The following is a 24455-nucleotide window of genomic DNA, read 5'->3' as shown; positions in this document are numbered from 1 at the left end:
CATGAACTATACCCATCCTTGAACATTAGCAATAGTGTCTCACTCGGTTTGGGGAAGTAAATGCATACACAACGGGAGGTAATCTAAATTATCCTCTCCGTCATAACAAAAATCATGCATCATGTAGTATAGCTTAGTATAGAATTGCATTTAGTATAGAAATCATGCATCATCTTTGCATAATTTCCATCATTTTGGCCATTGAGGACAATGCCCATATTAGTGTGGGGATGGGAATTCTAACACTTAACTTTTATTCAAAAACCATAAAAATTGAAAAATTTCAAAAATCATAAAAATTGAAAAAATTGAAAAATCCAAAAACAAGTTCATTTCCTTTGTATATATTGTGTTTGTTTTATCCTTGTTCACTTTGATTGACTACGCCACATCCGAGACATGAGGATATTGAAGACCGCATGGTATGATCTTTCCAATCTCCTTTTTCCTCTTTATGTTAATGACTATGTGGCTTTATTTTGATTGATGCGGTAAAAACAATGTGAACTTAGGATTACATTTAGTTTATATAGCATATTAGTTGGTAGAATCATTTGCATTAGGATGTGTATATGATAGTTGCATCATGGCATGTAGTTGCATGTTAGAAAAATTTTTGTGAAACCGTCTATTTGGGAAGCTTGACAAGTGTATATAGGCCCTAGTAGATGCTTTTTCTTCTTAAGACATTGCTTGTTAGAATACTTGTAAAACACCCTAGGATGTGGCATGCTAGTATCCTTTGACCCATGGATTAAGGCCTAGTCAAGAGTACCTTGTGGTGTGATAACTCCTTGGCTACCGTTTATTCCAAGGTGACCCTTGAAACCATGCATCCATCCATCCATCATCCATGTTCTACCACATTTTTGTCATCAAAGGGAATGGGCACAAAAAGAAATCAATTTGAGTTCAATGAAATGAAAAATGAAAGAAAGTTTGCAAAATTGCATCAAATGAAAAGAGGAGCAAAAATAGACTCCTAAAAGCTTCAAATATAAGGCACCCTCGTTACTAATTGGGGTGACTTTGAAAATGTTCAAAAGAAAATGCAAAAAGTTGAAAGTTGTCAAGTGTTGAAATGCCAAAAATCAAAAAGAAATGGCAAAGAAAGTGTTCTCAAATGTCAAATGCCACAAGAAATTGGGGGGGGGGGGGGGGGGGGAAACAAAAACAAAAGCAAACACCCAAAGTGAAACTCAAATATCTATTGATCCCTTTATCCATCGTATCCATTTTTGTGCATGGTAGAGAGGGGACGACCCTTCTTCTTGTCTAGGCAAGAGGGGAATTCCGCGATCCTCCAGTGTTTCTAACACCATAGGGAGCCTACTCTTGACAAAAGCATTTAACGATTGAGGACAAAGGTACCCTAGCTTGACACATTTTGGAGGTGATTTATTGGTATCCTTCTAGGCTTAGTAGTTTGAACAAATTGCATTTATGAAGGATTGTGTACCCTTGAATTGCTTCCCTTGTAGATAATTTCCGCCACTTAGATGAGGAAAGTGGCTATTCTTTTGTAGATGCATCCATTACTTGTTTTGTGTGTGCTTTAATGTTTGGATGTGTCGCCATTTTGGCAAGACCCACCTTGCCTTGCAAGAAGGCATCCTACCTCATGGTTGTCTTGTTGTGAGTTGAAGGGGCGGAGTGAGACCCGCTAATTGTCTCATATCGGCTATTATTATTAGGATAGATTAGTTTTGGTCCTAGTCTTTGTCACCTCTTTACTCGGGACGAGCAAAGGTTCGGTTTGGGGATATTTGATGTGACCATAATTAGCGCATATTTAGCCCCCGAATTAGCCTTGTTCCCATGCTTTTTAGTGCCTATTTGGGTTATTTCTTATCTTTAGTTCTTTGTTTTGCATATTCTTTGAGATTTTGATCCCTTGGTAGGAAAGGAGTAAGAATCTTGCATTTTCATGGCAAAACGAGGCTAAATTGATTGTATTCAATGACCAAGCATCAAGAAGAGACAAGACTAGAAGGCCTTTGTACATATCATAGTAGAAGAACAATGTTGAGAAAGGATCCTTGCGTCCCCAAGGAGATCCCCAAGGAATTTATGAAGAAAAGGGAAGAAAAGAAGAAGAATTGACGCTGACCAACAATCCGAACGGATTGCAGACAATCCGTCCGTCCAGCCTCAACAATCCGAGCGTCCCTCCTTGGAATCCGCTCGGATTCCCCCTCAACAATCCGAGCGTCCCTCTCCTGAATCCGCTCGGATTGCACCGCCCAAATCCGGCCGTCCCGACTCTAATCCGCCCGGATTCCTGCACAGCACGGATTTCATTCTTCAAGCTACGAAAAGAGAAGCCCTTCTCTCAGAAAATACCGGGTCCTCCTTGCTCAACTTAAAAAGTGTAATTACTAGTTTAGCCCTTAGTTAACCCTAATGCATCCTCCCTAATTTTCACTATAAATACACCATTAGTCTAATTAGAGGAGCATGTTCTTCTTATCAATATTTAGAGTAGTTAATATCAATCAAATCTCTCTTCAATATTGTAATCAAGTATTAATCAAGTTTTAATCCAAGTTTTAGTTCTTTAATCTCTCTCTTGTTCTTCCTTTATTTTGGGTAATTAGAAGATTATTGGGTTTATTGGGAGATTGACAACCTTCCATCAATCATCAAGTTCTTCTATTATTCTTTGCATTATTATTTTGGAATCATTAGTAGGTATAATCTCTTAATCCCTTTTTAATTATTGTTAATTACTTTCATTTATTCATCATGTTTAGCTTTGTTAGTATGATTGACAACCTTGCTAGCATGATCAACATGATAATGAGTGAGTAGTCTCTTAGCTAGGGTTTAATGGGTGATTAGGGGAAACCAATATGGGGAATGATTCATGCTTAAATCAATATGCTTTCATATCTTATTTGCTTGCTTGTTTTGATCTTAATACATGCACATGTTATATTTGATGAAATGCTAAGCCTATGAATCCTTGCATTTACTATCATCTACTATCCCTTCAACAAGACTTGTAAGACATAACCCAACTCGAGTCTTGTTAGACCATGCATGTGTTGAGTAGGAAAGATTAATTCGACTTGTAGGTGTTGTACAATCTAATCGATTCGGCTCCGGGACCCAAACCTTCCTAGGATTGTAAGATATAACCCAACTCAATCCACCACAACAATAATTGCTTGCTTATAATTTGAGAACATGTTTGTATGATCATATCCCATGATTCCCCTATGAACCCATGACACCCTAGTGCCTTTAATCAATTGTTTACACCCCTTTAATTCATCTTGTTTGTTTATTTTCATTGTTATTCTAGTTTAGTAACCTTCTACATCAACCCAATTTGTGACACCCCTAGACACTACTAGTTACAATAGAATTCTCATTTCAATACCCGTCCCTTGGGATCCGACCTTTACTTGCCTCTTTACTAATTGTAGAGTTGTTTGTGAAGTATAAATTGTGTTTTGTATCGACCATTGACCAACGACCACATATACTTAATTGTGAACACGAAATGGCCTCGATCAAAAATGGCGCCGTTGCCGGGGACGGTGTTTAATTGATTTAAGATTTCTTTTTATTGCTATTAGTTGTGTCTTTCTTCACCTTGGGGAAGTAAAACTCCTCAAGGTTTGTTCTAATTGTTTTTGAGTTGTTTGATATTTTGCATGTCTAGAAGGTTACAAGGTGATTTGTTACCTTTTGACCGTGAAATCGAAAGAACCTTGACGAATAATATGAGACTTGTTAGGAGGAATTTAAGAGGTGTTGGTGAAGTTGTTCAACCCACTAGTGAGTTTGTCAATCCTTTCGCAATAGAAGGAGAAGAGAACCCATTAAACAATACCACACAAAATCCACCTACAATGCCTAAATTCTCGTCACACTCTATACCCACCGAGGAGAATCTACCAAATGGTACTCCTACACCACAACATCTAACCGGAAATTTTATTGCCAAGTCCGCCTTCATCCAATTAGTTGAGAGGAGCCAATTTGGGGGATGCCTAGTGAAGACCCTCATTCCCATATGGAAACCTTTTGCGACTATTGTGATGCTATCTCTCAAACGGGCGTGACTCAAGACCAAATTAGATGGGTCTTATTTCCTTTTTCCTTAATCGGCACCGCAAAGCAATGGTTGAAGGGCCTTGATAAGGCCACCCTTGGAATAGATTCTTGGAAGAAGTTAGCTCTAGCTTTCTACAAAAAATTCTACCCACCGGAAAAGACCAACATGCTAAGAGCTCAAATTACGGGTTTTAAGCAAAGGGATGAAGAATCTTTGTATGAAGCTTGTGAGCGGTTCAAAGGTATTTGTCGCTCATGTCCTCACCATGGACTTAGCGAATGGTTTTTGGTACAACAATTTTGGAATGGTTTATATGAAGATTCAAGGAACATTCTCAATATGGGATCAAATGGAATGTTCACCGAAGTTGATGACAATCAAACATGGAACAACATTGAGGAAATGGCGGTCCATAATTCAAAATATAGTAGACCTCGCAAGGCTACTAGAGGAGGAAAGCATGAAGTGGACTCCGTTACTCAATTGGGTGCTCAACTTAGTGCTCACATTGACACAATCAACTTGAAGTTTGAACAAGCTATGGCTAGACTTGAGGAAAACTCAAAATCATCAAAGCATCATGTTAATGCCATGACGGCATCCTCATCAATCCCAAGTGGGATATGTGAGAATTGTGGAACTTTGGGTCATGACCCAAGTGAGTGTAGGGGAACAACCGAACAAGTTAATGCTTTCCAAGCTTACAAAAGTGGTACCCCTTATTCAAATTTTTACAATGAAAACACCAAGTTCCATCCAAATCTCTCATACAAAAGCCAAAATGTTCAAAACCCTCAAACAACATACACTCCACCACCCATGAGAAACCAAAATCAAAGACCCTTTTACAATCAAAACCAAGGTTACCAAAATCAAAATCCATACAATCACCAAAATGACCAAGGTTTTGATGTCCAAAAAGCGGTCCTCCAAATGCAAAAGAATCAACAAGAATTTTTCACTCAAATGCAAAAAGATAGCCAAGCAAAAGACACCACCATCAACAACATTCTAGCTCACACCAAGATGTTGGAAACACAATTGACTCAACTAGCATCTTCAAGCTCACCAAGACAAAAAGGGCAATTACCACCTCAAAGTAATCCCCCTAGACATGAAACGGTTAGTGCCATTCACTTGAGAAGTGGTACAAGGTATGAGGCACCGAAGAAGCAAGTTGAGGATGAAGTTGTGGAAGCTAGTGAAAAGGAAGAAATTGTGCAAAACTCCAAAGAAGGGGAATCATCAAAAGAAGAAAGTTCAAAGAAAAATGAAGACAAGGCCAAAGAGAAGGAGCCCATTGTGATTAGACTTCCTTTTCCAAGTCGTCAAGCCAAGCCCAAATTTGATGATCAACTTGGAAAGTTCATGGAGATTGTGAAGAACTTAGAAGTCTCAATTCCTTTCACGGAATTAATCAATCACGTTACGGCCTATGCAAAGTACATGAAAGATATCCTCACAAAGAAGAAGTCGATCCGGAAACTTGAGACTATCGCCTTCACTAAGGTGAGTAGTGCAATACTTCAAGGGAGTTCACCTCCAAAGTTAAAGGATCCGGAAAGCTTCTCAATACCGTGTACCATTGGCGACACGACGATCAACAAAGCCTTATGTGATCTAGGGGCTAGTGTGAGTGTCATGCCGTACTCGGTGAGTAAAAGGTTGGGGATGGGAGAGCTTAAATGCACCAATATCACACTCCAAATGGCCGATAGATCGACGAAGACACCATTAGGGATATGGGAAGATGTCCCCGTGCGAATTGGGAAGTTTTTCAACCCGGTGGACTTTGTCATTGTTGATATGGAGGAAGATTCCAACATTCCAATCATCTTAGGAAGACCTTTCCTACACACTGCGGGTGCGGTGATTGATGTGAAACATGGAGAGCTCACTCTAGAAGTGGGAGATGAAAGCATAACTTTTAATCTTGACAAAACCATGAGAGCTCCTCGTTTGCATTAGCCATGTTTCATGATTGATCATTATAGCCGGAAGGATGAAAGGAAGAAATCGGAACTCCAATGGAAGAAGAAAGATGAAGATGCTCCATTCAAGGAGCAAGTGAATTATGACAAGGAGAGCTTGCAAGGCTCATCAAAATCAACCAAGGAAGAAGAGGATGGCCTCATTGGCCAAGAGAAGAAATTGGGAGAGTTGTCTCCATCTAAGCAAGAGATTTTCAATGATCAACTCAATGAAGTTTGTGGTCTTTGGGACAACGAGTTTGAAGGGATTTTTAATCCCTACATTGGGCATGCCATCGATCATGATCAACAACAAGGGCCACGGTCTATTGAGGACCTCTACCATAATAATGAACAAGCTTTTGATTACTTTTTCAAGGTGTTGAGCAACATCAACAACACCTTGAACATGCCCCCTTGACATCTCATCAAGAATGAGAGTTTGGTGGAGTCCTCCCTAAACCACCACTTGTAAATATTTCTAACTCCCTAACTTACATTTCAATTCTTGTATTGCATTTTTGTCATTTTTGGATTTTTATTTACTTTGATCAAAATAATTGTCATGTAAGAGAGAAGTGAGGGAGGGACTAACGACTTCAATTGATGTGTAGTGCTTTACCTTAGTGTGGGGATGGCAATTGCCTAGGCTATTCATGCCTTAGTAGTGCCCCCACAATGAAGAACACAAGATTTGAAAGAAAGAAAGGAAATAATGATAAGGGAATGCGTTTGTGCACGGGTAGAGCTGAATCCGTGTACAACAGAAAAGAATCCGAGCGGATTCCTGAGAATCCGCCCGTCTTCAACAATCCGAGCATCCTGCTGAGAAGACGTCCGTCCTGACCTGAGCTGAAATTGAAGAATTCTTGACTGTTAAAGAATCCGAGCGGATTTCTGGAAAGACGCCCGTCTCATAGAATCCGTCCGTCTTGTGAAGAAGACGCCCGTCTTTGCAGCTGAAGAAAACAAAGAAATTTCTCTGGACTGAAATCCGTCCGTCCTGCAGCAAATCCGCCCGTCCCAACACAGAATAATCCGAGCGGATTCCCCAGAATCCGCCCGTCTTTAGGCGAGCTTCTGAAAATTTTGAAGCTGCAGAATCCGCACGGATTGGGCCTAATCCGCACAGATTGCTCCTGCGTTTTCGAAAATTTCGACTTCTTTAAATACCCTCCCACCTTCATTCATTCCTTCATTCATTCATAAACACTACCCACAACATCAAAACCCTCATCCTCTCCATCACAAAAACAAAAACCCTCAACAAAATCCACCAAAATCAAATCAAACCATCCTTCAAACAACAAATCAATCACCCCATCTTCAATAAAAATCAAAACCAAAAACAAAATCTTCAACCTTTGAGTCGATTTTTGATTTCATAAAGGCAAAGCCTTTCACCTTCAAATCGATTTGGGCATCCTACAAATTGAAGATTTTTGATTCTTTTCTTGGTTAGTTCATCAAATGGCAAGGACAAAGGGAGCAACAAAGGCACCAAAGGCAAAGGCTCTCTCTCAAAGGCAAAAAGCTCTCCAAACAAAGAAAGCTTTGGCAATGGTGGTATCAACACCAAACTTGGAAGTGCAACAACAACAACAAACTTCTATGGGAGCATCACCTTCTACTCCGGTAATCGATCAACTCTTGCATTATCCGGAGGTAACTTTTATTTCTGATACCCATAGAAATACATTTGTCAAGTTTGCTATGAAATCAATTCAATCCACCAAATTCATATGTAAAGATGCCTTGGAGAAATTGGGTGTTCTTGAACAAATAAAAGCCTTTTTCAATGCCATGGGTTTGAAGAAATTGTTTGAAACAAAGGAATCGACATACCCCTCCCTTGTCTTGGAATTTTTAAGTTCTTTGAAAGTCACCAAAGTTGAGGATAGGGAAAATCTTGAGTTTCGTCTAGCTAACATTAGTAGACGCATTACCTTTAAGGAATTAGGTGAAATTTTGGGTCTTAGCGATGAATCGAGATATCTTAAGCATTATGGAAAGTATGACCCCGAGCCTCTTTGGGAGGCAATCTCCGGGAAGAAATTTGATGATTTTCATGCTTGTCGTGCTCTTTTGGTCCATCATCCGGGCATAAGAGTATGGCACAAAGTTGTGGGAAATACCATAATTGCTAGGAAAGACACCAATCATTTCACAAGACTTGATTTTATTCTCCTTGAATCGGCTTTGAATGTCGGAAGAATCCATACCAAGCCTTTTAATTCTTTGAGGCTATTGGTTGATAGATGGCTCAATGTTGAGAGTGGGAAGAAGGGTACAACCGTTATTGTTAATGGCGGCCTAGTCACGGTCCTAGCCAAGCACTTTGATCCTAATTTCAATAAGGATAGCAAGTACAAGGCAAAGGAAGGTGGCCATCTTATTGATATGCACATTATGATCAACAAGTTCAAGTTGGTTGCCCATAACCCCCTTGACACTAAATATGGATGGCTAACTAGTGAAGCTAGATCGTTCACCTTACCCTCGAAGATTTGCCGCCTAAGTGTCCACCGGACCAACTATCTACTTCCCCTATCCGAAGAAGCCGAGTACATCATTCAACAACAAAAGGGTGATCATGAAACCCCCTCCTCTTCCATTGTTATACCGCCTTACCCCTTTGTGTATGAAGAGTTCAAGCCGGAAGGAGTTGAAATTGGGAAAGACTATGTCACTCTTCTTATGCAAGCAATGCACAAGCAAGCTTATGAAGATCGGAAGAATGCAAATTTGGCTCAATATCCTCCCCTCCTACATTTAGCTAGGCAAGGACTCCTTGATCCATCTTGTCCTTTGCCTAGTTGGGCGGATAAAGAAGCCTTGTTTCCGGGTGCATCTAGGGACATGGTGGGAGATAATGAGGTTGTTGGAAATGGTGAAGAAATTGATGATAATATTGAGGAAGAAGCAAGTGGAGATGGAGAAAGAGATGGTGAAGATGATGATGAACAAGATGATGGAGAAAGTGAAGAAGAAAGTGACAAGGAAAGTGGCAATGTGACCACTTCTCATGAGGGAAGTGGTGATGATGATAGCATGATGGAAGACTAGCAAGCCTTGGAGACTCCTACACTCCCATGGTTTGTCTATATCTCTTTGTATTTTATTTCATTTTGATCATTGTTGGTTTAGTCCTAGCAACATCAAAGGACTCACACCTCGGTTCCATTGAGGTGTTCTTCTTTTATTGTTCCCATTTGTAAAATCCAAAATGACAATCTAGTTTCATGCATAGCATAGTGTGTGCATGAACTATACCCATCCTTGAACATTAGCAATAGTGTCTCACTCGGTTTGGGGAAGTAAATGCATACACAACGGGAGGTAATCTAAATTATCCTCTCCGTCATAACAAAAATCATGCATCATGTAGTATAGCTTAGTATAGAATTGCATTTAGTATAGAAATCATGCATCATCTTTGCATAATTTCCATCATTTTGGCCATTGAGGACAATGCCCATATTAGTGTGGGGATGGGAATTCTAACACTTAACTTTTATTCAAAAACCATAAAAATTGAAAAATTTCAAAAATCATAAAAATTGAAAAAATTGAAAAATCCAAAAACAAGTTCATTTCCTTTGTATATATTGTGTTTGTTTTATCCTTGTTCACTTTGATTGACTACGCCACATCCGAGACATGAGGATATTGAAGACCGCATGGTATGATCTTTCCAATCTCCTTTTTCCTCTTTATGTTAATGACTATGTGGCTTTATTTTGATTGATGCGGTAAAAACAATGTGAACTTAGGATTGCATTTAGTTTATATAGCATATTAGTTGGTAGAATCATTTGCATTAGGATGTGTATATGATAGTTGCATCATGGCATGTAGTTGCATGTTAGAAAAATTTTTGTGAAACCGTCTATTTGGGAAGCTTGACAAGTGTATATAGGCCCTAGTAGATGCTTTTTCTTCTTAAGACTTTGCTTGTTAGAATACTTGTAAAACACCCTAGGATGTGGCATGCTAGTATCCTTTGACCCATGGATTAAGGCCTAGTCAAGAGTACCTTGTGGTGTGATAACTCCTTGGCTACCGTTTATTCCAAGGTGACCCTTGAAACCATGCATCCATCCATCCATCATCCATGTTCTACCACATTTTTGTCATCAAAGGGAATGGGCACAAAAAGAAATCAATTTGAGTTCAATGAAATGAAAAATGAAAGAAAGTTTGCAAAATTGCATCAAATGAAAAGAGGAGCAAAAATAGACTCCTAAAAGCTTCAAATATAAGGCACCCTCGTTACTAATTGGGGTGACTTTGAAAATGTTCAAAAGAAAATGCAAAAAGTTGAAAGTTGTCAAGTGTTGAAATGCCAAAAATCAAAAAGAAATGGCAAAGAAAGTGTTCTCAAATGTCAAATGCCACAAGAAATTGGGGGGGGGGGGGGGGGGGGGGGGGGGGGAAAAAAACAAAAACAAAAGCAAACTCCCAAAGTGAAACTCAAATATCTATTGATCCCTTTATCCATCGTATCCATTTTTGTGCATGGTAGAGAGGGGACGACCCTTCTTCTTGTCTAGGCAAGAGGGGGAATTCCGCGATCCTCCAGTGTTTCTAACACCATAGGGAGCCTACTCTTGACAAAAGCATTTAACGATTGAGGACAAAGGTACCCTAGCTTGACACATTTTGGAGGTGATTTATTGGTATCCTTCTAGGCTTAGTAGTTTGAACAAATTGCATTTATGAAGGATTGTGTACCCTTGAATTGCTTCCCTTGTAGATAATTTCCGCCACTTAGATGAGGAAAGTGGCTATTCTTTTGTAGATGCATCCATTACTTGTTTTGTGTGTGCTTTAATGTTTGGATGTGTCGCCATTTTGGCAAGACCCACCTTGCCTTGCAAGAAGGCATCCTATCTCATGGTTGTCTTGTTGTGAGTTGAAGGGGCGGAGTGAGACCCGCTAATTGTCTCATATCGGCTATTATTATTAGGATAGATTAGTTTTGGTCCTAGTCTTTGTCACCTCTTTACTCGGGACGAGCAAAGGTTCGATTTGGGGATATTTGATGTGACCATAATTAGCGCATATTTAGCCCCCGAATTAGCCTTGTTCCCATGCTTTTTAGTGCCTATTTGGGTCATTTCTTATCTTTAGTTCTTTGTTTTGCATATTCTTTGAGATTTTGATCCCTTGGTAGGAAAGGAGTAAGAATCTTGCATTTTCATGGCAAAACGAGGCTAAATTGATTGTATTCAATGACCAAGCATCAAGAAGAGACAAGACTAGAAGGCCTTTGTACATATCATAGTAGAAGAACAATGTTGAGAAAGGATCCTTGCGTCCCCAAGGAGATCCCCAAGGAATTTATGAAGAAAAGGGAAGAAAAGAAGAAGAATTGACGCTCACCAACAATCCGAACGGATTGCAGACAATCCGTCCGTCCAGCCTCAACAATCCGAGCGTCCCTCCTTGGAATCCGCTCGGATTCCCCCTCAACAATCCGAGCGTCCCTCTCCTGAATCCGCTCGGATTGCACCGCCCAAATCCGGCCGTCCCGACTCTAATCCGCCCGGATTCCGCGACAAAGACGGATTTCATTCTTCAAGCTACGAAAAGAGAAGCCCTTCTCTCAGAAAATACCGGGTCCTCCTTGCTCAACTTAAAAAGTGTAATTACTAGTTTAGCCCTTAGTTAACCCTAATGCATCCTCCCTAATTTTCACTATAAATACCCCATTAGTCTAATTAGAGGAGCATGTTCTTCTTATCAATATTTAGAGTAGTTAATATCAATCAAATCTCTCTTCAATATTGTAATCAAGTATTAATCAAGTTTTAATCCAAGTTTTAGTTCTTTAATCTCTCTCTTGTTCTTCCTTTATTTTGGGTAATTAGAAGATTATTGGGTTTATTGGGAGATTGACAACCTTCCATCAATCATCAAGTTCTTCTATTATTCTTTGCATTATTATTTTGGAATCATTAGTAGGTATAATCTCTTAATCCCTTTTTAACTATTGTTAATTACTTTCATTTATTCATCATGTTTAGCTTTGTTAGTATGATTGACAACCTTGCTAGCATGATCAACATGATAATGAGTGAGTAGTCTCTTAGCTAGGGTTTAATGGGTGATTAGGGGAAACCAACATGGGGAATGATTCATGCTTAAATCAATATGCTTTCATATCTTATTTGCTTGCTTGTTTTGATCTTAATACATGCACATGTTATATTTGATGAAATGCTAAGCCTATGAATCCTTGCATTTACTATCATCTACTATCCCTTCAACAAGACTTGTAAGACATAACCCAACTCGAGTCTTGTTAGACCATGCATGTGTTGAGTAGGAAAGATTAAGTCGACTTGTAGGTGTTGTACAATCTAATCGATTCGGCTCCGGGACCCAAACCTTCCTAGGATTGTAAGATATAACCCAACTCAATCCACCACAACAATAATTGCTTGCTTATAATTTGAGAACATGTTTGTATGATCATATCCCATGATTCCCCTATGAACCCATGACACCCTAGTGCCTTTAATCAATTGTTTACACCACTTTAATTCATCTTGTTTGTTTATTTTCATTGTTATTCTAGTTTAGTAACCTTCTACATCAACCCAACTTGTGACACCCCTAGACACTACTAGTTACAATAGAATTCTCATTTCAATACCCGTCCCTTGGGATCCGACCTTTACTTGCCTCTTTACTAATTGTAGAGTTGTTTGTGAAGTATAAATTGTGTTTTGTATCGACCATTGACCAACGACCACATATACTTAATTGTGAACACGAAATGGCCTCGATCAGCTGGTAAAGCCAGACGATATGCAACTTCCTCAACTCGCTCTAAGATCTCATAAGGCCCAATAAACTTCTGACTTAGCTTGCCTTTCTTCCCAAATCTCATAACCCCACGCATAGGAGACACTTTCAAAAGAACCTTGTCCCGAACTTGATACTCTATGTCCCGGCGATGTAGATCTGCATAACTCTTTTGCCTATCTTGAGCTGCTCTCATCCGTTCCCTGATCATCTTAATCTGTTCCACCATCTCATGCACCATCTTTGGTCCTAAAACCACTGCCTTAGCACTATCGTCCCAACAAATCGGACTCCTACATCTCCTCCCATGCAAAGCCTCAAACGGTGCCATACCAATACTAGTGTGATAGCTGTTATTGTAAGAAAATTCTATCAAGTCCAACCTCTGTTCCCAGCTACCACCAAAATCCATCACACAAGCTCGCAACATATCCTCAAGAGTCTTGATTGTTCTCTCAGTCTGTCCGTCTGTCGCAGGATGAAATGCTGTACTCATCTTCAAAGTTGTTCCCAACGATTCCTGCAACTCTTTCCAAAACCTTGATATAAATCTCGCATCTCTGTCAGACACTATGTCCTTAGGGACTCCATGTAACTTAAGCACGTTCTTTCGATAGGCCATAGCCAATTGTGCTCTAGTTCATGTATATTTCTTTGGAACAAAGTGAGCTGACTTGGTCAGTCGATCCACTATTACCCAAATCATGTTGTTACCTTGTTGACTCTTTGGCAAACCCACGCTAAAATCCATGGAAATGGATTCCCACTTCCACTCAGGTACCTCTAGAGACTGAATCTTACCTTGTGGTCGTCGCTGTTCCCCTTTTACTCTCTGGCATGTCAAACAACGGGCCACAAACTCAGCTGTTTCTTTCTTCATCCCAGGCCACCAGAACGTATTCTTTAAATCCTTGTACAACTTATCTCCACCTGGATGAACTGAATATGGTGTGCAATGTGCCTCTGTCATGATAGTCTTTTTCAACTCCTCATCATTAGGAACACACCACCTACCATCAAACCTCAAACTACCGTCTGTATGAATAGAGAATCGAGACACTGTCCCTTTCTCTACTTCAGCTCTCCACTCAACTATCTTAGGATCCAAAGCCTGCTTACCTCGAATGTCATCATAAAACTCAAGCTGCACTGTCATATCACCCATGGTATCTCCTTTCCGCATCATATGTATCCCAAACCTCGCTACCTCATCTCTCAGCCTCTTCAAAGATAGAGCTGTACACAGAGAATGTACACTCTTCCTACTCAAAGCATCAGCAACTACATTGGCCTTCCCTTCATGGTAGATAATTTTCATGTCATAATCGCCAATCAGCTCCATCCACCTCCTCTGTCTCATGTTCAACTCCTTTTGAGTGAAAATATACTTGAGACTCTTATGATCAGAAAATACCTTAAAGATTGCTTCATAAAGGTAATGTCTCTATATCTTGAGAGCAAACACCACTACACCCAACTCCAGATCATGAGTAGGGTAGTTCTCCTCATAAGGCTTCAATTGCCTAGAAGCATAGGCAATCACCTTACCTTTCTGCATCAACACACATCCCAACCCATTCTTTGAGGCATTTGTATAAACCTCAAATTTCTCGATCCCTTCAGGCAATGCTAAGATAGGAGCTGTGGTTAAACGCTCCTTTAATGTTTGAAACGCCGTCTCACAACTCCCATCCCAACGAAACCTGTTCTCTTTCCTCATCAACGCTGTCATAGGTCTGGCTATCTTGGAGAAATCCTTCACGAACCGTCTGTAGTACCCAGCTAAACCCAGAAAACTCCTGATCTCAGCAACATTCTTTGGTGCTTCCCACTTTGTCACTGCCTCAATCTTCGCCGGATCCACAGCTACTCCCTCCTTAGAGATCACATGCCCCATAAAAGCAACTTTCTCTAACCAGAACTCGCACTTGGACAGTTTAGCATACAACTCATGCTCCCTCAAAGTCTGCAACACACCCCTTAGATGCTCCTCATGCTCCTCCTTAGTCTTGGAGTAGACTAAGATATCATCGATAAACACCACTACAAACTTGTCCAAAAACTGTCTAAAGATCCTATTCATCAAATCCATAAACACTGCCGGCGCATTAGACAACCCAAACGGCATCACCACATACTCATAATGGCCATACCTCGACGTGAAAGCTGTCTTTGGTATGTCCACCTCTCTAATCTTCACTTGATGGTACCCCGATCTCAAATCAATCTTAGAAAAGACTGATGCACCACTCAACTGATCAAACATGTCATCTATCCTTGGCAAAGGATACTTGTTCTTCACCGTCACTCGGTTCAGCTCCCTTTAATCTATGCACAACCTCAAACTCCCATCTTTCTTCTTCACAAAAAGAACTGGTGCTCCCCACGGCGATACACTAGGTCTAATGTACCCCTTCCCTATAAGATCATCTAACTACTTCCTGAGCTCCTCCATCTCTTTAGGACCCATCCGGTACGGTGCCTTAGAGATTGGCCCCGTCCCCGGTTTCAACTCAACGGTGAAATCTATCTCCCTCTTCGGTGGCAACCCCGAAATCTCCTCTGGAAAAACATCTGCAAACTCTCCCACCACCGGTATCTGATCAACTGACGGACTCTTTATCCGGTCATCTCTCACATGGCACAAGATCAAAGGACATCCCTTCCTCAGGTAAGACTTCAAGGTGACAGCTGCAATCAACTTAACTTTGGGTTTGACTAGGAACCCACGATAAGACACACTAACACCCGTAGGCCCTCTCAAAGACACTTTCTTTTGATGATAGTCTATCCTAGCCTTATACTTTCCTAACCAATCCATCCCGACTATCATCTCAATACCGTCAAAAGGAAACTCTAGCAAGTCTACAGGAAAATCAACTTGCCCAACTATCATAGGTACATCCCTATATAACCTCCCACAAGATACAGGCTCACCCGAAGGTATAAAAACTTGTTCACTAACAGACTCACACACCCTCAAACCCAACCGTTTAACATGACTCGAAGATACAAACGACTGAGAAGCCCCCGAATCAAACAAAACAAAGGTATGAATACCATTAACAAGAAAAGTACCGGTGATAACGTGTGCATCCTCCTCAGCTGCTTTCTTCTCCATCATGAATAACTTTCCATCGGTCTTCCGTCCACCTCCCCGGACAAGATGGGAGCCGATGTGGTCGGGTTAGCACCCGACCCTTGATTGTTGTTGTTGTTCGTCGGTGGTTTCTGATAAGAATTACCGCCATTGCGGTTACCTCCACTCTGATAGCTCTGACTTCCCCGGTTTGCCCACGACCTAGCCGGTCTATTGCTCGCGTAGCTCTGCGCAGGTCTCCGGAAAGTTCCCGGTGCACTTGTGCACTCATGTCTCTTGTGACCTACACCACCACAACTATAGCAGGTCACTCCCCAACTACCACTAACACTTCCACGGCCACGCCCAAAGGAAGCCCCAGCACTGAACCCTGACCCAGAAGAAAACCCTGTAGACTGATTGTGGTTGCCTTTCTTGTGATTAGATTGGCCACTACCCTCGCTCTCAGACCTCCTTTTCTCGCCACCTAACCTCTCCTGAGCCATCTCCACCAACCTCTCAGCTCTCCCAGCCCTCTCATAAGCTTCCTTAACATCAGTAAGGACTCACACGGGTAACTTATCCATAATCTTAGGGGTCAACCCCCTCTCAAACCTGAGCGCTAGATTCTCCTCATTCAAACCCATATCCTCAGCATACCTAGACTTCTCATTGAACTGCCTGTAGTACTCGGCCACAGACATCTCAACGGTCATCTTAAAACTGTCAAACTCCTCTCTCAACTTACTCCTCACATGCTCCGGTACAAACTCTTTTCTCATAGCCCTACGAAACTCTTCCTAAGGTATAAGAGGTAAACCTTGGTTCGCATATAACTCCTTAGCACTCACTTTCACCGTATCCCACCACTTGCCAGCTGCCTCCCTCAGATAGAACGCAGCCTGTTCCACCCTCATCTCATCAGGACAGTGAACCAAATCTAATATGTTCTCCATCTCTCTAATCCAGCTATCAAGAAGGTTAGGCTCCCCAACTCCCTTGTACTCTTTCGGGTTAAACCTCACTATATAGAGGCTGATTTTAGAATGATCAACCTCTTTCTCCTTATCCTTATCCTTATCTTTCCCCACAGTCTTTAAAGCCTCAGTAAGAGTATCCTGATGCTCCAACATCTTAACGATGTCATCTATGTTCATAAGCTCAGCTCTCGCATACAACGCATTCTTCTTGGGCGGCATCTTGAAACTATAACAGAAAAAGGGGTGGATATAAACATACGCGCCAAAACCTCAAAACAAGAAAACAAGCTGCCCAGACCCTACTCGATCGAGTTCCCAAACATACTCAATCGAGTAACAGGCTACTCGATCGAGTGCCCACCATACTCGATCGAGTGCCCCAAAATCAGACCCCAAACAGACATTCTGATCTCTAACATACTCGACCGAGTAGCTAGTAGCTAGGCTACTCGATCGAGTGACCCCCTACTCGATCGAGTGCCCGAGGTACTCGATCGAGAGCCCAAAAACACGATTCTGGACTCAAAATCGTCAAAAACCCACCCGATCAAGTCAGTCCCCCTCGATCGAGTCATGCTAACTCAGAAACACTACCCGCATGCTATATCATATGCTAACATGGTAAAAACTTTATAAAACCAACGTTATATCATAACTAAACATATAATGCTACGCATCTTTTCATACGATCTACGAAATCATTATATCATGTTATTAAACGCCACATTGTAAACATCCATCATGTTTCTCATTCCAACAACAGTTCTACATATATCATCAACCTTTCTTTCACATTCTCAACTTTCTACTGCAAACATCCAACAGTTACACTCACTTCATCACATTCACAAACAAGCTAACCAAACAACGCATACGACCTTGACATACACCCCCCATGTGACCGGTTCAAAATTGTAGGGCAAGTTCGCGACTTTAGGACGTCTCCCAAGCCTTTGCATTAGCTCCTACAACCTTAACCCCGGGTTCATTTTAATTGACTCCCTATGTTCATTAGGTTCATTGGTTACAGGTTTCAGGATCGTCGCTCTGAAACCATTTGTAACACCCCCACACTCCAAGTGCCTTACCAGGACCACTCAGGTATGAAGATATTACCATCTCGGTTACCCGAGGCATGATATTCATAAGACAATAAAGAAACAACTTAAATGATATAACTTTAGTGAAAAGTACAACTGAAACCAAATCCCAAAATACGGGTACAAGTTCTTAAAACCAACTGTCTACTGAAATACTGAAATGTCATAAAACTAAAAGACTACAGCGGAAGACTTCTATCGTCAGACGGTGGCACCTCCCACTATCCCAAGACTCAACTCAAACTCGCTCAATTATCTTTGCTCACCATCTCCGAATGGATCACCGCAGGTTTACAAAACAACAACCGGGGTCAGTACTAATCACACAACTCAATATATCAACAATAAGCTAAACAGACAGCTTAACCGTCACACACACATACACACAACCACACCAATCCCAACAATCTCAATCACCGATCGTCCCTTTGGACCACCGCCGATGGGGGACCGCAGCCGTACCCACCAAATCCCCGCTCCTCATAATGAGCGATAACCCTGTCCATTAATGTGCACATCCCCTTCCGTGGCGGGTTCCACGAAGGGCGAAACTAGGGCGTGAAGCCACTCCCGCAAGTGACTCCACTCAACCGAGAACGCATCTCGAGAACCAGAGAACAATCAATCACAATCACAATCACATCCGTCACAATACAATTACTATATCAAACAATCAATCTCAACACATCAACAATCATCCCATTATGGGACTAATACTGAGTAGGAAATCCTACCTGGAAAGCACAAGTATCAGACGGTCTCTACAGCTGTATCAAAAAGCTTCTTCTACGAAACCTCCTCCTATCATACAACATACAAATGCTACCAAATCACAAACTACTCAAAAACCCCCAAATCCCTAGATTCGGGTTTAACCAACTTAAAGGAAAGACAATAAAAAGGGTACATAGATCTTACCCTCGACGCAAGGATCTCAACGGTATAACAAACGATGAAAACCGACCTTCCAAACTCCGGGATTTGCTAACAATGCGATTAAGATAATGAACGTACTTGCTTTCTCTCTTTGACAGTAAATTAGGTTTTGCCAAAGTGTTTAGAATGATGACGGAAAAGATTATATATCTTAATCGCATAATTAACAAAACCCGAGAAAAACTCCCCGTAAACCGGCTACTCGATCGAGTATCTAAGGTACTCGATCGAGTACCCCCTTACTCGATTGAGTATCATAGCTACTCGATCGAGTACCCAACAGGTCAGAAACTATTTTAAAACGCAACTTACCCTTACTCGACAGAGTAAGGCCTACTCGATAGAGTACCCAGAGACTTATAAATACGGAGTATTACATTGGGTCCTGGAGCCGAATCGATTAGATTGTACAACACCTACAAGTCGGCTTACTTTCCTCCTAATCCACTTCTATGCATGGTCTAACAAGACTCGAGTTGGTTTATATCTTACAAGTCAAGTTGAAAAGATAAGAGATGGTTGTAAATGCAAGGATTCATAGGCTTGGCATTTCATCAAACATAACATGTGCATAAAGTTGACATCACAACAAGCAAGCAATTTAATCATGTGAACATATTAGATTAAGCATGAATCAATCCCATGTTGGTTTCCCTTAATTACCCACTAATCCTAGCTAAGAGACTACTCACTTACTATCAAGTTTAGCATGTTAACAAGGTTGTCAATCATATTAACAAGGCAAAACATGATGAACAAGTAAGAAAGATTAACAATAATTAAAACAAGGATTAAGAGGATTATACCTATGGAGATTCCAAAACAATAATGCAAAGAATAATAGAAGAAACTTGATGATTGATGGAAGGTTGTCAATCTCCCAATAATAACGCAATAATCTTCAATTACCCAATAATAAACTTGAATAATAAACTTGAACAATAATTATGGAAAGATTAATGTGTAATTTGTGGAAAGATTAAAGAGTAATCTATTCTAATCTACTCCTAATCTAATCTAAGAGGAATTTCTAATAAGAGAGGTTGTCTCCCCTTCAATATAATGCCACTTGATTATTACAAATGGGGTATTTATAGTAGGGATTCACTAGGTTAACTAAGGCTAAATTAGTAATTACACTTTTGAGTTTAGAGCAGGGAAACGCCGGTATCTTTGGAAGGATGGGCATCTTTCACGGAGAAAGAAAAAGGCGAAAGTTCGCTGTAGGAGAATCCGGGCGTCCAAGGAGGAAGACGGGCGGATTGTTGAGGTGGTGCCCGGGCGTCTTCGTGGGAATCCGCGCGGATTCTTTGGAGGAATCCGGGCGTCTTCGTGGGTGGGACGCACGGGTTGTAAGTGCAGGACGGGTGTCTTGTGGGAAACCCGCTCCTCTTCTGTCACAGCATCCTATTTCTCTACTTCTCTTTTTATTCTTGCATGATTGGTATTTAGTTCTCGCTTCCTCTTCATACTAGTCCATCAAATATCGTCAAATAGCTTCCGAATAGGCACGAAAGACGGGAATTTCCGCCTTATTATCTTCTTTTCTGCAAAACATATAGAATGCAATAGAAAAGCAAATAGGAAGGTTTTGACGGATAAAATGGCCATGAAATGCTATAATAGTATGCAAAATAGGCTCAATTATGGGACTAAATATGCTCAAATAATGGTCACATCAAATATCCCCAAACCGAACCTTTACTCGTCCCGAGTAAAGAGGTGATAAAAACTAGACCTTTATTTAAACTAGCCTACTAATATAACCTATATGAGACAATTAGCGGGTCTCACTCCGCCCCTTCAACTCACAACAAGGCAACCATGAGGTAGGATGCCTTCTTGCAAGGCAAGGTGGGTCTTGCCAAAATGGCGACACATCCAAACATTAAGCACACAAAATCAAGTAATGGATGCATCTACAAAAAGAATAGCCACTTCCTCATCAAGTGGCGGAGTCAACGAAAAGAGAACAAATTTAAGAGCATATATTCCTTCACAAATACTAGTTCAACAAATTACTAAGGCTACCAGGATGGCACTAAATCACCTCCAAATGGTGTTAAACTAGACTACATTCGTCCTCAATTTCCAAATGCTTTCGTCAAGAGCGATCGGATGGTATGGAATGATGATCCCTATGATGCTAGTAGCATATGACATGACAAGTCTCGAGTTCTCTACAAAAGTAAAGGTCATGGATCATCCCAAGCTCGACAATGTGGCTTGACAAAAAGGCTTTTTGGGAATGAAATGCTCAAATCGTTGTAAACAAGGGTGGATATGACTAGTATTCAAAAATTGACCTCATTCAACTTTCACATTTCAAAAATTAGAGATGGGGTTTGTCCCTTCCGTGCTAATGTCCTTTGCTTTCGCCAATCACTTATTAGGCAACCGGATAACCTCTAGACAATAGCTTTTCGGAGTGATAGTCACTCTGTCTATGGGCGGTTGAATTCACAACCGTGTCGGGGCCCAATTCAATGGATCCCTCTCCAAAGCACATCGAAGTGGTACGCCTCCATCAAAACAACTAAAATTCTCAACATTTCAACATTTCATAACATTTGAGGTTTCCTTAGCAATAAATTGTTTCCACATAACAAAATCTTCGAAATGAGCACTTCAAACTTATTGATAGAAAGTATTTTTGGGTTGCCTTACCACAAGGTCAATCAAGGTCACCTAGATGATGCGACCATAATTGGCGCATATTTAGCCCCCGAATTACCATCGTTTCTATGCTTTTTAGTGCCTATTTGGGTCATTTCTTATCTTTAGTTCTTTGTTTTGCATATTCTTTGAGATTTTGATCCCTTGGTAGGAAAGGAGTAAGAATCTTGCACTTTCATGGCAAAACAAGGCTAAATTGATCATATTCAATGACCAAGCATCAAGGAGAGACAAGACTAGAAGGCCTTTGTACATAGCATAGTAGAAGAGCATTGTTGAGAAAAGGATCCTTGAGTCCCCAAGGAAATCCCCAAGGAATCCATGAAGAAAAGGGAAGAAAAAGAAGAAGAAAAGGCTTTGAACTACAATCCGAGCGGATTGTAGAGAATCCGTCCGTCCTCCCGGCCCGAGCGTCCTCCCAGGAATCCGCTCGGATTCCCCATGCCCAGTCCGAGCGTCTTGTTCCTCGATCCGCTCGGATCGTCCACCCAGATCCGGCCGTCCCGACTCCCGGCCCGCACGGATCACAACACAGAACGTTTCGTTCTTCAAGCTACGAAATGGAGAAGCCCTTCTCTCGGACAATCCCGGAGGCTCCTTGCTCAACTTAAAAAAGTGTAATTACTAGTTTAGCCCTTAGTTAACCCTAATGCATCCTCCCTAATTTTCACTATAAATACCCCATTAGTCTAATTAGAGGAGCATGTTCTTCTTATCAATAATTAGAGTAGTTAATATCAATCAAATCTCTCTTCAATATTGTAATCAAATATTAATCAAGTTTTAATCCAAGTTTTAGTTCTTTAATCTCTCTCTAGTTCTTCATTTATTTTGGGTAATTAGAAGATTATTGGGTTTATTGGGAGATTGACAACCTTCCATCAATCATCAAGTTCTTCTATTATTCTTGCTTTATTATTGGAATCATTAGTAGGTATAATCTCTTAATCCCTTTTTAATTATTGCTAATTACTTTCATTTATTCATCATGTTTCATTATGTTAGTATGATTGACAACCTTTCTAGCATGATCAATATGATAATGAGTGAGTAGTCTCTTAGCTAGGGTTTAATGGGTGATTAGGGAAACCAACATGGGGAATGATTCATGCTTAAATTAATATGCTTTCATATCTTATTTGCTTGCTTGTTTTGATCTTAATACATGCACATGTTATATTTGATGAAATGCTAAGCCTATGAATCCTTGCATTTACTATCATCTTCTATCCTTTCAACTTGACTTGTAAGACATAACCCAACTCGAGTCTTGTTAGACCATGCATGTGTTAAGTAGGGAAGATTAAGTCGACTTGTAGGTGTTGTACAATCCAAGAGATTCGGCTCCGGGACCCAAACTTTCCTAGGATTGTAAGATATAACCCAACTCAATCCATCACAACAATAATTGCTTGCTTATAATTTGAGAACATGTTTGTATGATCATATCCCATGATTCCCCTATGAACCCATGACACCCTAGTGCTTTTAATCAATTGTTTCCACCCTTATTTCATTTACCTTGTTAGTTTATTTTCATTGCTATTTTAGTTTAGTGACCTTCTACATCAACCCAATTTGTGACACCCCTAGACACCACTAGTTACAATAGAATCTTCATTTCAATACCCGTCCCTTGGGATCCGACCTTTACTTGCCTCTTTACTAATTGTAGAGTTGTTTGTGAAGTATAAATTGTGTTTTGTATCGACCATTGACCAACGACCACATATGCTTAATTGTGAACACCAAATGGCATCGATCAAAAATGGCGCCGTTGCCGGGGACGGTGTTTAATTGATTTAAGATTTCTTTTATTGTTTTTAGTTGTGTCTTTTTTCACCTTGGGGAAGTAAAACTCCTCAAGGTTTGTTCTAATTGTTTTCTAGTTGTTTGATATTTTGCATGTCTAGAAGGTTACAAAGAGATTTGTTACCTTTTGACCGTGAAATCGAAAGAACCTTGACGAATAATAGGAGATTTGTTAGGAGGAATTTGGGAGGTGTTGGTGAAGTTGTTCAACCCACTAGTGAGTTTGTCAATCCTTTCGCAATAGAAGGAGAAGAGAACCCATTAAACAATACCACACAAAATCCACCTACAATGCCTAAATTCTCGTCACACTCTATACCCACCGAGGAGGACCTACCAAATGGTACTCCTACCCCACAACATCTTACCGGAAACTTTATTGCCAAGTCCGCCTTCATCCAACTAGTTGAGAGGAGCCAATTCGGGGGAATGCCTAGTGAGGACCCTCATTCTCATATGGAAACATTTTGTGATTATTGTGAAGCTATCTCTCAAACGGGCGTGACTCAAGACCAAATAAGATGGGTCTTATTTCCTTTTTCGTTAATCGGCACCGCAAAGCAATGGTTGAAGGGCCTTGATAAGACCACCCTTGGAATAGATTCTTGGAAGAAGCTAGCTCTAGCTTTCTACAAAAAATTCTACCCACCGGAGAAAACCAATATGCTAAGAGCTCAAATTACGGGTTTTAAGCAAAGGGATGAAGAGTCTTTGTATGAAGCTTGGGAGCGGTTCAAAGGTATTTGTCGCTCATGTCCTCACCATGGACTTAGCGAATGGTTTTTAGTGCAACAATTTTGGAATGGTTTATATGAAGATTCAAGGAACATTCTCAATATGGGATCAAATGGAATGTTCACCGAAGTTGATGACAATCAAACATGGAACAAGATTGAGGAAATGGCGGTCCATAATTCGCAATATAGTAGGCCTCGCAAGGCTACTAGAGGAGGAAAGTATGAAGTGGACACCGTTACTCAATTGGGTGCTCAACTTAGTGCTCACATTGACACAATCAACTTG

The 24455-nt window shown here is 40.7% G+C and overlaps 2 non-coding genes across 2 annotated transcripts; both read right to left on the bottom strand.

Moving 5' to 3' along the window:
* Window positions 1-4231: 4231 nt before the first annotated feature.
* Window positions 4232-4338, bottom strand: LOC141618502 (small nucleolar RNA R71). The gene has a single exon (XR_012531413.1). It is a non-coding gene; the product is annotated as a small nucleolar RNA R71 (small nucleolar RNA).
* A 19757-nt stretch (window positions 4339-24095) lies between these two features.
* On the bottom strand, window positions 24096-24202 carry LOC141618343 (small nucleolar RNA R71). Its single transcript, XR_012531368.1, has one exon. It is a non-coding gene; the product is annotated as a small nucleolar RNA R71 (small nucleolar RNA).
* Window positions 24203-24455: the final 253 nt, after the last annotated feature.

Source organism: Silene latifolia, chromosome 1, assembly GCF_048544455.1.
Source record: "Silene latifolia isolate original U9 population chromosome 1, ASM4854445v1, whole genome shotgun sequence".
Lineage (NCBI taxonomy): Eukaryota > Viridiplantae > Streptophyta > Magnoliopsida > Caryophyllales > Caryophyllaceae > Silene > Silene latifolia.
Note: the sequence above shows the minus strand (reverse complement) of the source record. Positions and strands in the feature narration are given on the sequence as shown.